The following is an 11,781-nucleotide window of genomic DNA, read 5'->3' as shown; positions in this document are numbered from 1 at the left end:
GGGATGCAACTTGTCCCTGTCAGAGCCACTCTATGCAGTTCCCTCCAACTGTGCATCTCTATCAGTTGCCACTCATTTTGGGGTCTGATTTCCACCTTCTACCCTTCCCTCCTCTTCCTTTCCCTTCCCTTTTTTTCCTTTTCGATCCTTTTTTCCTTTTCTTTCTTTCCTTTTTTTTCTTCTTTTCCCCTCTCTTTATTCTTCTTTTTTAAAAAATTGTTATTACATCTGCACACTCAGTCATGCAAAAAATTACATGATTTCGGAGATTCCGCTGACTCCGCTCTCGGATCTGCTTAGTACTGCCATCACCACTCAGTCAGCCCCAGCACATGGACAAGGTGCACTGGAATAACACAGCACTGCTCAAACACTGAGCACTGGTGAGCAGCTTCCCCCATCCTCCTTCCATCCCTCACTCCCCCCCAACCCCCCCACCAGGACGTGCAGCTTCAGGGGGGTTTGGCTGCAGGAACACTTATGACCACTTCCATACTCCCAGAGGAAGGAGGACGGATGGGCGCAGTGGGGCCATGCCAGCAGCAAAGCCCATGGATGGAGGCAGCTCTGACCACTGCAGCCTCTTTGCTCTCTTCTCTCCGAGCTGCTAAACGCTTTGCAGCCCGGGTGTGAGCTCAGAGTGGAAAAGCCCATATTTTTAGAACGGAGAATGATTGAAGTAAATCTGTTGCTTTGAAAGGAGGGGCAGAGGGCAAAATAAAAGTTATTTCTTTCCTTCCACCTCTCGCCCTTGAGTAGGAGCTGATAAAAATCCAAAGGCAGGTCTCTGCTCCGCCAGGAAATCAGACTCCACTCCGCCTTTGCCTCAGAGCCGTGCGGATAAAATATTAAGCAGCGGGGCTGGAGCGGTGCGGGTACAGCAGGCATAATCAGATGAGTAGTTAAAGGTCTGGCATCCTTTGGGGACACGTGTGATTGATCAGCCCTTGCAAAAATAAATAACCCGGCTCTTCAGATCTATGTAGCAATTTTAAATTTTTAATAAATCTGTATGTATGGTGAAGGATAAGTCGTCACCCTGCACTCCGTGCCTGTGATTGTGGGTGAATTCATCATACTCTTTCTTTCAAAGGACTCCAGATCCCGCTGATAGACAGCGGTGGCAGCATTTAGAATTCTTGTCCCATCTTTATCTCACTGAGGTGCGACAGGAGCCGGGCTGGGGACCAGCCACACTCGGGATGCTCTGACAACAAGCAGGGAGTGGGGGGGACCTCGAAACACAGCACTGCTGCACTTGGTAATCCCGGGTTTGCAGAAGGACCTGAAAGGTGTTCGGTATGAAGCCCTCCCAGCAGCTGGGAGGCAGCAGTGGGATAATGCCACATCCTCATGGGGACGGGGGAATTGTGGCAGCAGGCAGATGGCACCTGCGAGCTAATGAGGGCAGCGTGCCTCTCCGTGCTTGGCACAGGGCTCGGGCAGGGGGCAGAGGGGATCCAGGCGGGCAGGGAGGTGCTCCCCGTGCATCGCTGAAGCACGGGCTCCAGGAGAGGAGTGCAGCACACTGAGCACCGCCGCGCAGCTCCTGGCCAGGAGCACTTGCTCCTCCGTTCCAAACTTCTGCTGGGTGAAGCCAACCCGAGCCAGGTGGCTAAAGAGCGTATCCCTGCTTGGTAATACAAACCCAGCGCTTAGCAGGAAGGTGATTCTGAGCTCAGAAAAGCTGCGTTGGCTTTTTGGTGTTTGCTTTTGCTGCGGGAAAACCTTTAAAGCCTCCACGCCGATCTAGACGCTACCATTTCCCCACGCTGGCTCGTCCCAGGTGCACCTGCACGCGGCCTGCGGACGGGCACGGCGGCGACAGGCAGAGGGAGCCCCAGGCCACAAAGCAAAGCGCGAGCCGAGCGGCCGCGGGTGCCGGGTGCTGCTCCGGGCCGGCCCCGCACGGCACCGCGCGCTGCGCTGCGGGAGGAGCCCGGCGGCCGCGTCCCGCACCCGGGTTGCGGTGAGCGCTTGCATCCATCCCGCACTGTTTGTTGCCTCCGTTCATCTGATCACCGGCAGAGATGGGTTTTTAGACACCCTGTTTCTCGCAGATTACGTTCCTCCTGCGGCAGCTCTGCTTTCCCATGTTCCTTAGCTCGATCTGCCTCAGGCTGCAGCCCGCTCCTGCAAAATGACTCCAGCACCGGTTCGCTCTGTTTCTGCTGCTGGCCGCTCCTCGCTGAGGCCAAACCCTCACGAGCTGCGCAGCACTGCCCCGAAAGCACAGCCCTGGTTGTATTCAGTGCCCGAGAGCTGCACGGTGCTGAGCAGGCTGAGAAGGCTGCGGGTCCTTTCCCTCTTCAGCTGGGCTGCTGCAAAGCACTGTTGAGGTTGGGCAATTGGTCTTGCACGTGCGTTGTCTGCTTGGTTAATTACCCACCGCTGATAGCACGCGTAGGGTGCGCGGGGATGGCGGCTGTGCAGCCACAGCTCCGGAGCACGCTGAGCTAACGCAGAGCACCTGCGGACCTGGGGCTCCGCGCACGTGCGCTGGATTGGCCCCGCTCGGCTATTGGTCAGCCCGCAGGTGTTAATTAATGCTCGGTTCTTAAATGAGCGGGGCTGGGCCAGGTGGGGGGTTTCCTGAGCTGTGTGGTAGGAGGAGGTGGGCGCCCGAAATCCTGCCCCTGAGATGGACGGGGGTTCGAATGAAGTGTATGCGAGGGGAAAAGCTGCTTCTAAAGCAACGGGAAGGGCGGTCCTGCGCAGAGGTGAGCGATTTCTGGGCGTTACAGTGTGTTTTTTCCTTCTGTTTTTGGGTGTATTTCTGCCTTTGGGCGTTGCTGCCCCTCCATGAAGGCGGGCAAAATGGCGGCCGTCTCCTCGTGCCTCTGCGTTCCTCCTCGGGAGAGTGTTGGGAACAGCTGCCTTCATCTCCCACCTCCTTTGGTATTCCTTGCCGTTTTTCCTTTTTATGTTTCCTTTTTTTTTCTGAAAAATAACAACAAAGTTTTGAGAAATGAGGCAAGAGAAAAAAGCCAGCCCAGATGTGAGTTTTCCCTCCTGAAAGGGGAAGCATGGAGTACAACAAATTAAACAGCTACCCGGTGAGGAAAGAAAAGGAACTGGAGTGAGAAATGGGTTGGGGGGGAATAAAACCCCGATGAAAAAGGCAGGCTGGCGCTGGAACACAGCAGACAGGTCTGGGAATAGAGGCGTTGCGTGGTGGTGAAATAATTGTGCCCCTTCAGCTGAAGTCCACCGCTTGCTTTCTGCCTTGCTAACCCAAGCCTGCCATCCTCTGTTAGCTCCTGCAATATTTTATCTGCCAGCTCTGACTCTGTTTCAGTGGCGACGGTGAGGACTTGATTAATTAGAAGAGATCTCTTTTACCCAGCCAGCCCGGCTCTGTGGGGGGAAGGCTGGGAACTATTTAAAGGGATGAAGATGTAGTGCAGCAGCTGCCACCTCTCTCTCTGGTTACGTGCTCACTCACCTATCTGCAAATCCATCTCCTTTTGGCCTCTGCCAGTAAATCCCAGCGATCGGTGATGCGGGGAAATAAAAGCGGGGTGGGCTCCCGTGGCAGGGCATGGGTTGGGTGGTTGGTGAAAGCCGAGAAGAAGGCAGTGGGAATGGCCCCGTGTGGGGTTTGGGGCAGCACGGAGCTCACCTGCACGCTCCTCTTGTTGATTGTAACACTGCCCGTGGAGGTATGGGTTTTGGGCCGTGGGTCTCCCCGTCTCCAGGACAAGCCCAGCGGTATGGGCAGGTGGTAGGAGCATCCTCCCCGTGTTTCTCGGCTCATTACGGCCCGGCACTGCCTTCCAGTGACACAGGTAATGAATCCTCTGCAGGGTGCCTGCTGGCTTTAATAAGCTGGAATGAACCGAGGGGGAGAATTAACCTGGCAGGATTAGCTCGCTCTGCGGCGGGATGCTGGGAACGGCTCCTCCTGTGCCGTGCGGGGAATTTTAACGCTTCTCCTGCTTCTGAAAGCACCGAGCACCTGCTGGGCCAGGCGGGAGCGTGCAGGGCAGCAGCACCCTGCTCTGGTGGCTTAGGATGCTGCGTGTGCCGGCTTGGGAGGTGCACGGAGCCTATAGGGCTTGTTTTGGCTCGGGCTCCTGAAGCTTGGTTTATCGCAGCACTCAAATGCAGAGTAAGAGGACCCTGTGCCTGAAAACACCGCAATTATGGTGCATTTGGTTGGGTATTTTGGCTTTTTGTTGTCAGCAAATGGCTTGGTAATGCAGACCCCCGCGGGGCGTTCCCTGTGGGGCAGGCGGAGTGTTTAATGCCCTAACGGCCGCTGGGATGCTCTGCTGCTGTGAGGAGCTGCGGTGGGGCTGCAGCTGTGCCAGAGCTCCCACTGCTGTTGCACGGTGCTAACCCCCCACCTCAGGCTCCCGGGGGTCACCCCATTGAGCCACGCACATTGAGTAGCACGGAGGTTGCAGCCCACCAGCACAGGGAATCGGTGCACTGCACTGCCTGATGCTGCTGGGGGGGGAGTGGGTGCATGGGAACCCTGCTTTTTGCTTTGCTTCCCACCCGTGCACTGCGGAACTCACTCCACGTGTGCGTGGAGCGTGCATACTAATGTGCCCTGCATGCAGTTCCTTGGCAGAGCCTTTAAAAACAGGCATGGGTTTTGAGAAACCCTTGCTGGCACTGCTTGTAATTATAATGTAATCGGCGTAATTGAGTGCCCAGGGCCCTTCGTTGGGGCTGATTTGCATGTTCATAACACTACATGGGGTTAGCCCCCCACCTTCTCCTGCCTGCGTTTGTGTGGCTTTTAGGGTCTGGGATTTTAGGGCCCTTCCTCCTGGTGGGAGCAGATTTGGGGGAATGAGGTTTGTGAATTCCTTGTGGCCCTGCAGGCCCTTGTTGGAGAGCCACTGCAGCTCTCCATTATTGATAACACCCAGGCTCTAATGAGCTCCCAGTCTGGATTAGCAAGTCATTTGCAAGCTGATCTGGATTTTCATGGAACATGGCTCCTCCTCTGAGGGACTTGCAGGCTTTGGGCTGCTGCTGCTCATCCAGGGTGTGACATCCATCCCTCTGATGCAGGGCACGGTCTGTGCCGCAGGACTCCAGCATTAGCCCTGGGCATGTACCTGCTCCTCTCCACTCGCTTGAGTTCCTGGCAGCAGGACACATCTCGGATCGTTTTAATTCCTGTGCAGCATCTCTGGGAGCTGCTTTGTGTGCGGCGCTGCTGATGGGCATGGTCCTGCTCCGCTCCTCTGCAGAAGGAGAAAAACAATCCCTGGAAATAGGGATGGGCAATGCTACTAAATCCGCTGGGGATTTGGGAGGATATTGTTTGTGCTTCTTGAATAATGACTTTTGATATGTAATAATATATTGTGCAGTTCTTGATGGCCAATATCACATTTATTTTAAATGATGTAATCAGCCCTCAGTGTCTCAGTTGATTTAGTCAATTAAGTTTTTAACCTCATGTCTTCAATCTCATCTGTGAGTAATTTAAATGTGGTGATTTTAATGAAAGTACATCTACCTGTTCATTTATCCAGACATATCATTGCCCTTTAGATCTTGTGTTATAGGGACTGGAGATGCTTTTTCTCTTCTCCGTGGAAATGTTTACCAGCGGTGAGGAGACAATGAATTGATTGGCGTTAGGGAGTTGGCGTTTTTTCTCAGCAATCCAAATGTAACAGATGCAATGATTTCCAAATCGAAGTGGCACGTACATTAAAGCTTTCAGAGGGGATGGTTGGCTTGCCTCTTATCCCGGGCTGCATTTAACCCTGAGAGGGGATCATAGCAGCACAGAGTGGCTTGAGTTAGACAGGACCCCAAGGATCATCGAGTTCCAACCCCCCTGCTTCAGTAGTGATGGCAGTAGTTACCTCCTGAAGCCAGTGCAGGCACAGCACCCATCAGCCATTTATGAGATGCTGCAGGTTTTTGCATTGTGCCAGCTGCAAAAGGGCTGTGTAGGGAGTGTGCCCTGGTTGGGTTTGTGTTTGCCCAAAACCCAGCTGTGCTGTTGCTACCTGGGGGTTGCAAAGCAGCCACATCCCTATGGGAGCAGTGCTGGGTGTCCCTGCCCCATCTCTTCCCCAGTGGGGTGGGCTGGAAGGTGTCCCTGGAGGAATCCCAGAGCCCTGCCCTGCTTACTGCTTGTGGCTCACACTAAATTCTAACTGAGAAAATGCAGCTGATGTTTTCTAGCCTTTGCTGGTGTTGCTAAGAGAAATCAAGATAAATGACCTGGGGCTCCTCACTGCCTGGCTTTGCCTGCTCCCAGCCACGCTCCCCTCTCTGGATGGGATTTTTCAGTCGGGCTGCTCCCAGCACAGGGGATTTCCTGTGGACTCAGGGTTGTGCCTGTTCCCCAGAGTAGTGGTTGATCCCATGGGAACGTGTGCAGTGAAGTTATTGGAAACCAAGCCTGGGAACACTGTCATTGGCTTTTTGTTCCTGTCTCATAGCTGACATTCTTAAAATACATTTTCTTTTGGATTTTGAAATGAGAATGCTTAGAAGGGGCATTATATGTGGTCTTCTCGCAGAAGGCAACCTCCTCCCCACCCGCCACCCAAAAATACTTATTTTTAAAATTTAGCCTGGAAAATGCGGACGGTTTTTGATAAAAGCATTTCTATTCATGAGCAGTAGCTCGCAGAGATTTGCAAGAAATAAATAGGTTTTGGCAGCATCGAAGTCTGTTGAACAAGGGGATGGGGAAGGTTTGAAACTTGATTTGGTGTTGTTTCATGTGGAATTTTAGAACAAATTCACCAAGAAAAGTGTGAGGGGACATGTTCCTGTCAATCCCAAGTCCAAATCTTGTGATGCTGGTGAGAGCTTTAACGCTTTTCTGTTAATTACCTTCTGATTGTCCTTTGCGATGCTTTGCTCCTTGGAGATTTATCTCCATTTCACCCTGGGACACGCTTGCCACTTGCTGGGCGCATTGAAGAGCTGGCCTTGAACTCCTTCCAGATTATTAGCAGGTGAAGGTCATTGTGCTGTGTCTCATCAGAAAGTCGATTTCTCCTAGCTTTTCAATACGTGTTTCACCTCATTATTCTTAACAAACCCCATGCATACCATAAAGCAGGGAGATGCGGTGACATTGTGTGAAGCTGGTTTTGCAGCAGTGGGCGTTTGTCTCGTCGTTAATGCTCCATCTCCTCCTGATGTGGGATGGGGAACGTGGGCAGGCGAGCTGGTGCTCCCTCCTGTAGGATCCCACCTGGTTTAAGTGCTTGGTCATGCACAGATGAGTGGTTTGAATGAATTCCCTGGTGTCCACCTACAGGTGCTCTCTGTTTTCAGGCTGGCGCTGGCTCTGTCCTGCCCTTGTTCTTGCAGTTGTGGGGTCTCCTCTTCTTGCTAGTTTGGGGCTGTTTCTGCTCCTGCTGCCACAGGTGCCATAGAGCTGTTGATGCTGGGGAGCGGTAGAAACCCTATGTAGATGTGCAACCTGCCCTGCTCTTGAGAGGCAACTCATGCCTTCACTCTGCAAAATGAAGGGTGTTTGCATTTCCAGTAGAGAATTGCTTGGGGCTTGCTCCATCCCCTGTGTGTAAGGGAGGGAAGAGAATTGCCTGTGCCATTTTCTTTTAAGCAAGGATTCAGCTGTGGCTCTGAAAACAGAATTAGAGGTAGGGATTAATCATACAAGCTCTGGAAATAGGGTAGATTAAATCTTTTTAAGGAGGGTGGCTAAGCACTTTATTTGCTGTGCAGGAATCTTCAGGGGGTCAGAGACCAGAGAACTAGATTTAAAGCTTTTAAATTCCCTTTTTTTAAAAAAAAAAAAAGTTCTTTCACAATGCACAGTTAGAGAGACCTTAAAGTTATGATTAAAAATACAGAAGGATGGATGAAATGGAGATACTTGTTGAAAAGAGACATTAATAATGTGTTGTTTTAATCCTTAAGGCATGGTTTTGCTCTGGGAATGGAGTCTTTTTGGGTGGGGAAGGCCTTCTGAAGGCTCTGTGCCTTGCATTTTTGGCAGTGCCAGGTGCTGTGGTCCCCTCATTTGAGGGGACCTAGGGCAGTGAGTAAGGCAGGGTTGGTCTTAGTCAGGAATAGAGCTTTGTTTGGTGCTCCCCATGCCTTGCCAGGGGGATTGGTCCCATTTGGTTGCCTCAAATGCAGCCTATTGAGGGACATTGCTTTGATCCCACACTGTCTGCACTGGGAGTTCTTTGTGCTGTTTAAGTTCTGTGCAGCCTCAGGTGTTCCTGGGTGACCCCTCTCCACCCCCTCCAGCTGCACAGCATCCTGTGCTGCCCACCCCATCTCCAGAGCCCAGCTCCACCCAGCAAATGAGGCAGGGCATCGGATCCCTCCCCTCAGTCTGCCAAGTGTATTTAGCACTCCATTAACTTCAGGAGAGCTCTCCCAGCCTCCCTGGGTGCGGACAGTGTGTGGTGCTGCCAGCTGTGAGGAGGTGGGAGCCAAGCTTGGCTGAACCTAGGGACGAGGCAGAGCCCTTGTGGTTTTTCAGAGGGGTTTTGGGGGCTGTTGAGGCTTTGCACTGCTGCTTGGGTCTGTGTTGGTGCTGGGCACAAAGAGGAGGGATACTGGAGGTGGTCAGTGGTGCCAGAAGTGTGGTTACGTACACTGTGGTTCTGGGGGTGCTGCGATGTTCAGCAGAGCCCTGTGTCATTGCCCTGTATGGAGGGGACTGAGTGGGGCACAGTGTCCATCAGAGGGATGTGCAATCTGTGTGGCAGCCCCCAGCAGCACCGGCTCCCTGCCGAGCCTTTGTTTGTTGACAGAAGTAAATGTGCAATTTCATGGTTTGATTACAGTGAATTTAGCTGACCAAGTTCATGAGCTGTTCGGAGGAGGTGAGAGGAGGGGCATGACATGAGGAGAATGTGTCTGTGAGCCACTGCTTGATGGTGTGAGTCCGTGTCTGCAGGGAGCTCGGGGTTTGGGGGCGGTGTGGGGCTCAGGGAGGGGTGCAGAAGGGCACTTGCTTTTGGTGGTGGCACTGAACGTGTTGTGAGCTGCTTGCTAGGCTGGAAGTTGTTGTGCAGGGCTCTGTGTTTTTCTTAGATGGCTTTTAGAGCCATCGGTTGCTACATGGAAATCCTTCCAGGGATGGAACCCAGATGCTGCAGTGACAGACACTTGGAGATAGTGCCATCTGGGTGCTTTGTTCGAGCCCCTTGCCTTGCTGGAGGAGCTGGTTTTTCTTCTCCTGCTATTGATGTTTCCATGGGATCTCTCTGCAGACTGTTCTGTGGGTGTGGGGTCTGACTTGAGAGCAGTTCCCCTGCAGACCCCTGATCCCAGCTTGGGCACAGCTCCCAGCAAAGGCTTTGCTCCTCCAGCAACCCGCTGCTGATGCGCTGCAGCGGGAACCAAAAGGCAAAGTGTCAGGAATGATCTAAACAAATATTAGCCAATTAATATTACATGCAGGGGAGCTCAGGGGGAGGAGGAAGGGGGAGATCTCGCTGGAGGATGCGCAGCCGCGCGTTACCTGTCTTGCATGGCAATGGCTGAGAGCCCCAGGTGGCGTGAGCAGGAGCCAGCAGCGTGCTTGGAAACAGCAATGTGGGCATGAGCACCCTGCATGGCTTGGGTTAACTTTGCTAGACCAGACTGATGTATTTCCAGCTTGCTTGCTGCTTGGAAAATGCTATTGGACTTCTGATTTTTTTTTTTGGTGTTGCTCAAAAAGAATACCCCTTGATATCAGTCATTGAGCAGTCTGTTGCTATGCTTGGTTGTGGATTCGGGCCGTAAATACCAAATGCTCTGCTTCCCTGAGGAAGGCAGAGCTGATGGGAAAATGGGCTCCCCAGAGTGTGGGACCTCTGAAGGTCTGGTACCATTAGTGCCTCTTCTTAATGGATGTGGTGAATGAAGCCTGGGGGTGTGATGGAAGCTCCACCATAGAGCAAGGCAACGAGGTCTCACCAGGGGCTCAGATGCCAAAACTCTGAAGGGGAAGAGCTTCAGGAAACGTGCAGGGCATCAATCTCATTCTGATGATCTCTCCATGAAGAAATCGCGTAGCTGCTATCTGTGTTTGTTTAGCATTGCCTTTGGGTGGTAATTAGCACCCTCTGATGGGGAAATCGGGACTTGAACTCTTTTGTTGCTTTCCCCATGGGCCAGCATGACAGGAGGAGCGTGCTCCAGCTGTTGGATTGCTGCTCTGGAGGAAGCTGCAGGCATGGTGTGGAAATGACAGCTCGTTACAAGTCCAGCTGTTAAATAAATGCAACAGCTCTCACCCTTAATTCTGTGGGTGAAAAAGTGATTGCAGAAGAGGCTTAATTAAGTGTGAGAAACACAGCTCACCAGCAGCCTGCTTCCTTTCCTACTGCCGCGAGCTGAGTGGCCAATCTTCCACTTAGCTAATGCGTGGCTGTGGTGCTTTCAAGGCAGTAGATCTTCGCATCCATCTGACTGCGTCAGAGTGTGGGGAATGCAAAAGAGAAAGCAGAGATCAACTTATTGCTGTCTTGTTAATGAATCCCAGGCTTGAAGTGTTTTCTGAACACTCGAGGGGAAGGAAACTTGAAGGTGTGTTGGGAAATTGAGGGCAGGGCTGGGACTGAGCTACGAGATGAGACCACCCGCAGGCCGCGCTACGTTGTACTCCATCCAGTATCCAAATTTCACTCTTCTAAGAGGATTATCAGGTGCCTGTTTGAATTACTCTGACATGAACAGTCAGTCAGAAAATGTACATTCATTTGAAAGGTCAAGTACATCTGATTTCTGCGTTTGGTATGCTGGGGCTTATCCTTTCAACTCGGCCTTCCTTAATGAGATTCTTGTTTCAAAGCGTTGCGCCGCACGCGCGCTCAGGGTTTGACGAAGTCAAGTGTGGCGCGGATGGTTTTTGTTAACGTGTTTACCCTTTCATCTGGCTGTCCTTCGGAAGCGCGTTTTGCTCTGTGCTGGTCAATAGGGATGCAGCAGGACAGGCAGCTGGGCCGTGTCTGCCAGCAGAAATGAACCTTCTGCAGGAGGAGAGATGAAGATGCGGGAGCGGGGCTGCGCTCTGCTGAGAATGTAGATTTGCGTGTGTAAGTGAATGTGACAAATGCATGCAAATGGAGAGGGGACTCGAAGCAGCACCGATGCTCCAGGAGACAACGGGGTGCGTGGCTCCCTCGGAAACCACGGCCTGGGGAAGGCTGGGTTTGGCCTGCAATAGCGTTTCTTGATTAAATTAATGTGTATTGATATTTCTCCTGTTGTTTTGACTTCACAGGCTGTTTGAATTCAGTCTTGTCACAACAAAATACAAAGGAGGTTGCTCGGAGATTGATTTTTATTTTTTTTTCCCTTTAATCCTGTCTTTGAAGAAGAGTGTTTTAAAATTTTATTTTATTTCCTTACTTCCAGGTTGACAGCCGGGGAAGGCTGCAAATGTTAAAACTGTTGCGCAAATAATTATGCTAAAATGTCGAGCATACATTATGGAGGAAGATGCTTGTTGATTGTAAAGTACGAATCAATTTTCTGCGTCACAAAATTACCGACATCGGAGTCGGCTTTGGTGATTTATTCCCTCAGCTGATGGGTTTGTGACTACAGCCTACTTCCCCTGGGGAGTTTTTTGATGGGTGAAGCTTTGCTTTCCCCTTTGTTGTCACTGCTGAAGCACTCTCCTCCCCCCCCCCCCATTGCACCCCTCCTCCTGAACTGTTCTTAAAACTGAGCCTTTCATGCACGCCGCATCCCAAAACGCTCTGCCAAGTTAAATAATGTAGTCACAAAACCAAATATTGAATAATGGCTGAGGGAAGGATTAAGGGAGACAGCTGAGCAACAAAAGAGAGATCCTCGAGTGTTTTGAGC

The 11,781-nt window shown here is 51.9% G+C and overlaps 1 protein-coding gene across 1 annotated transcript in view; it reads left to right on the top strand.

The window, feature by feature from the left end:
• The window catches only part of OPCML (opioid binding protein/cell adhesion molecule like), a 292,354-nt gene continuing 282,548 nt past the window's right edge, over positions 1,976-11,781 (top strand). Inside the window, exon 1 of the mRNA XM_021376003.1 lies at positions 1,976-2,720. The gene's annotated coding sequence lies outside the window, so the exon portion shown is untranslated. The remainder of the gene's footprint in view (positions 2,721-11,781) is intronic.

This window comes from Numida meleagris, chromosome 23 (genome assembly GCF_002078875.1).
Source record: "Numida meleagris isolate 19003 breed g44 Domestic line chromosome 23, NumMel1.0, whole genome shotgun sequence".
Lineage (NCBI taxonomy): Eukaryota > Metazoa > Chordata > Aves > Galliformes > Numididae > Numida > Numida meleagris.
This window is presented reverse-complemented; position numbering and strand designations above follow the sequence as displayed.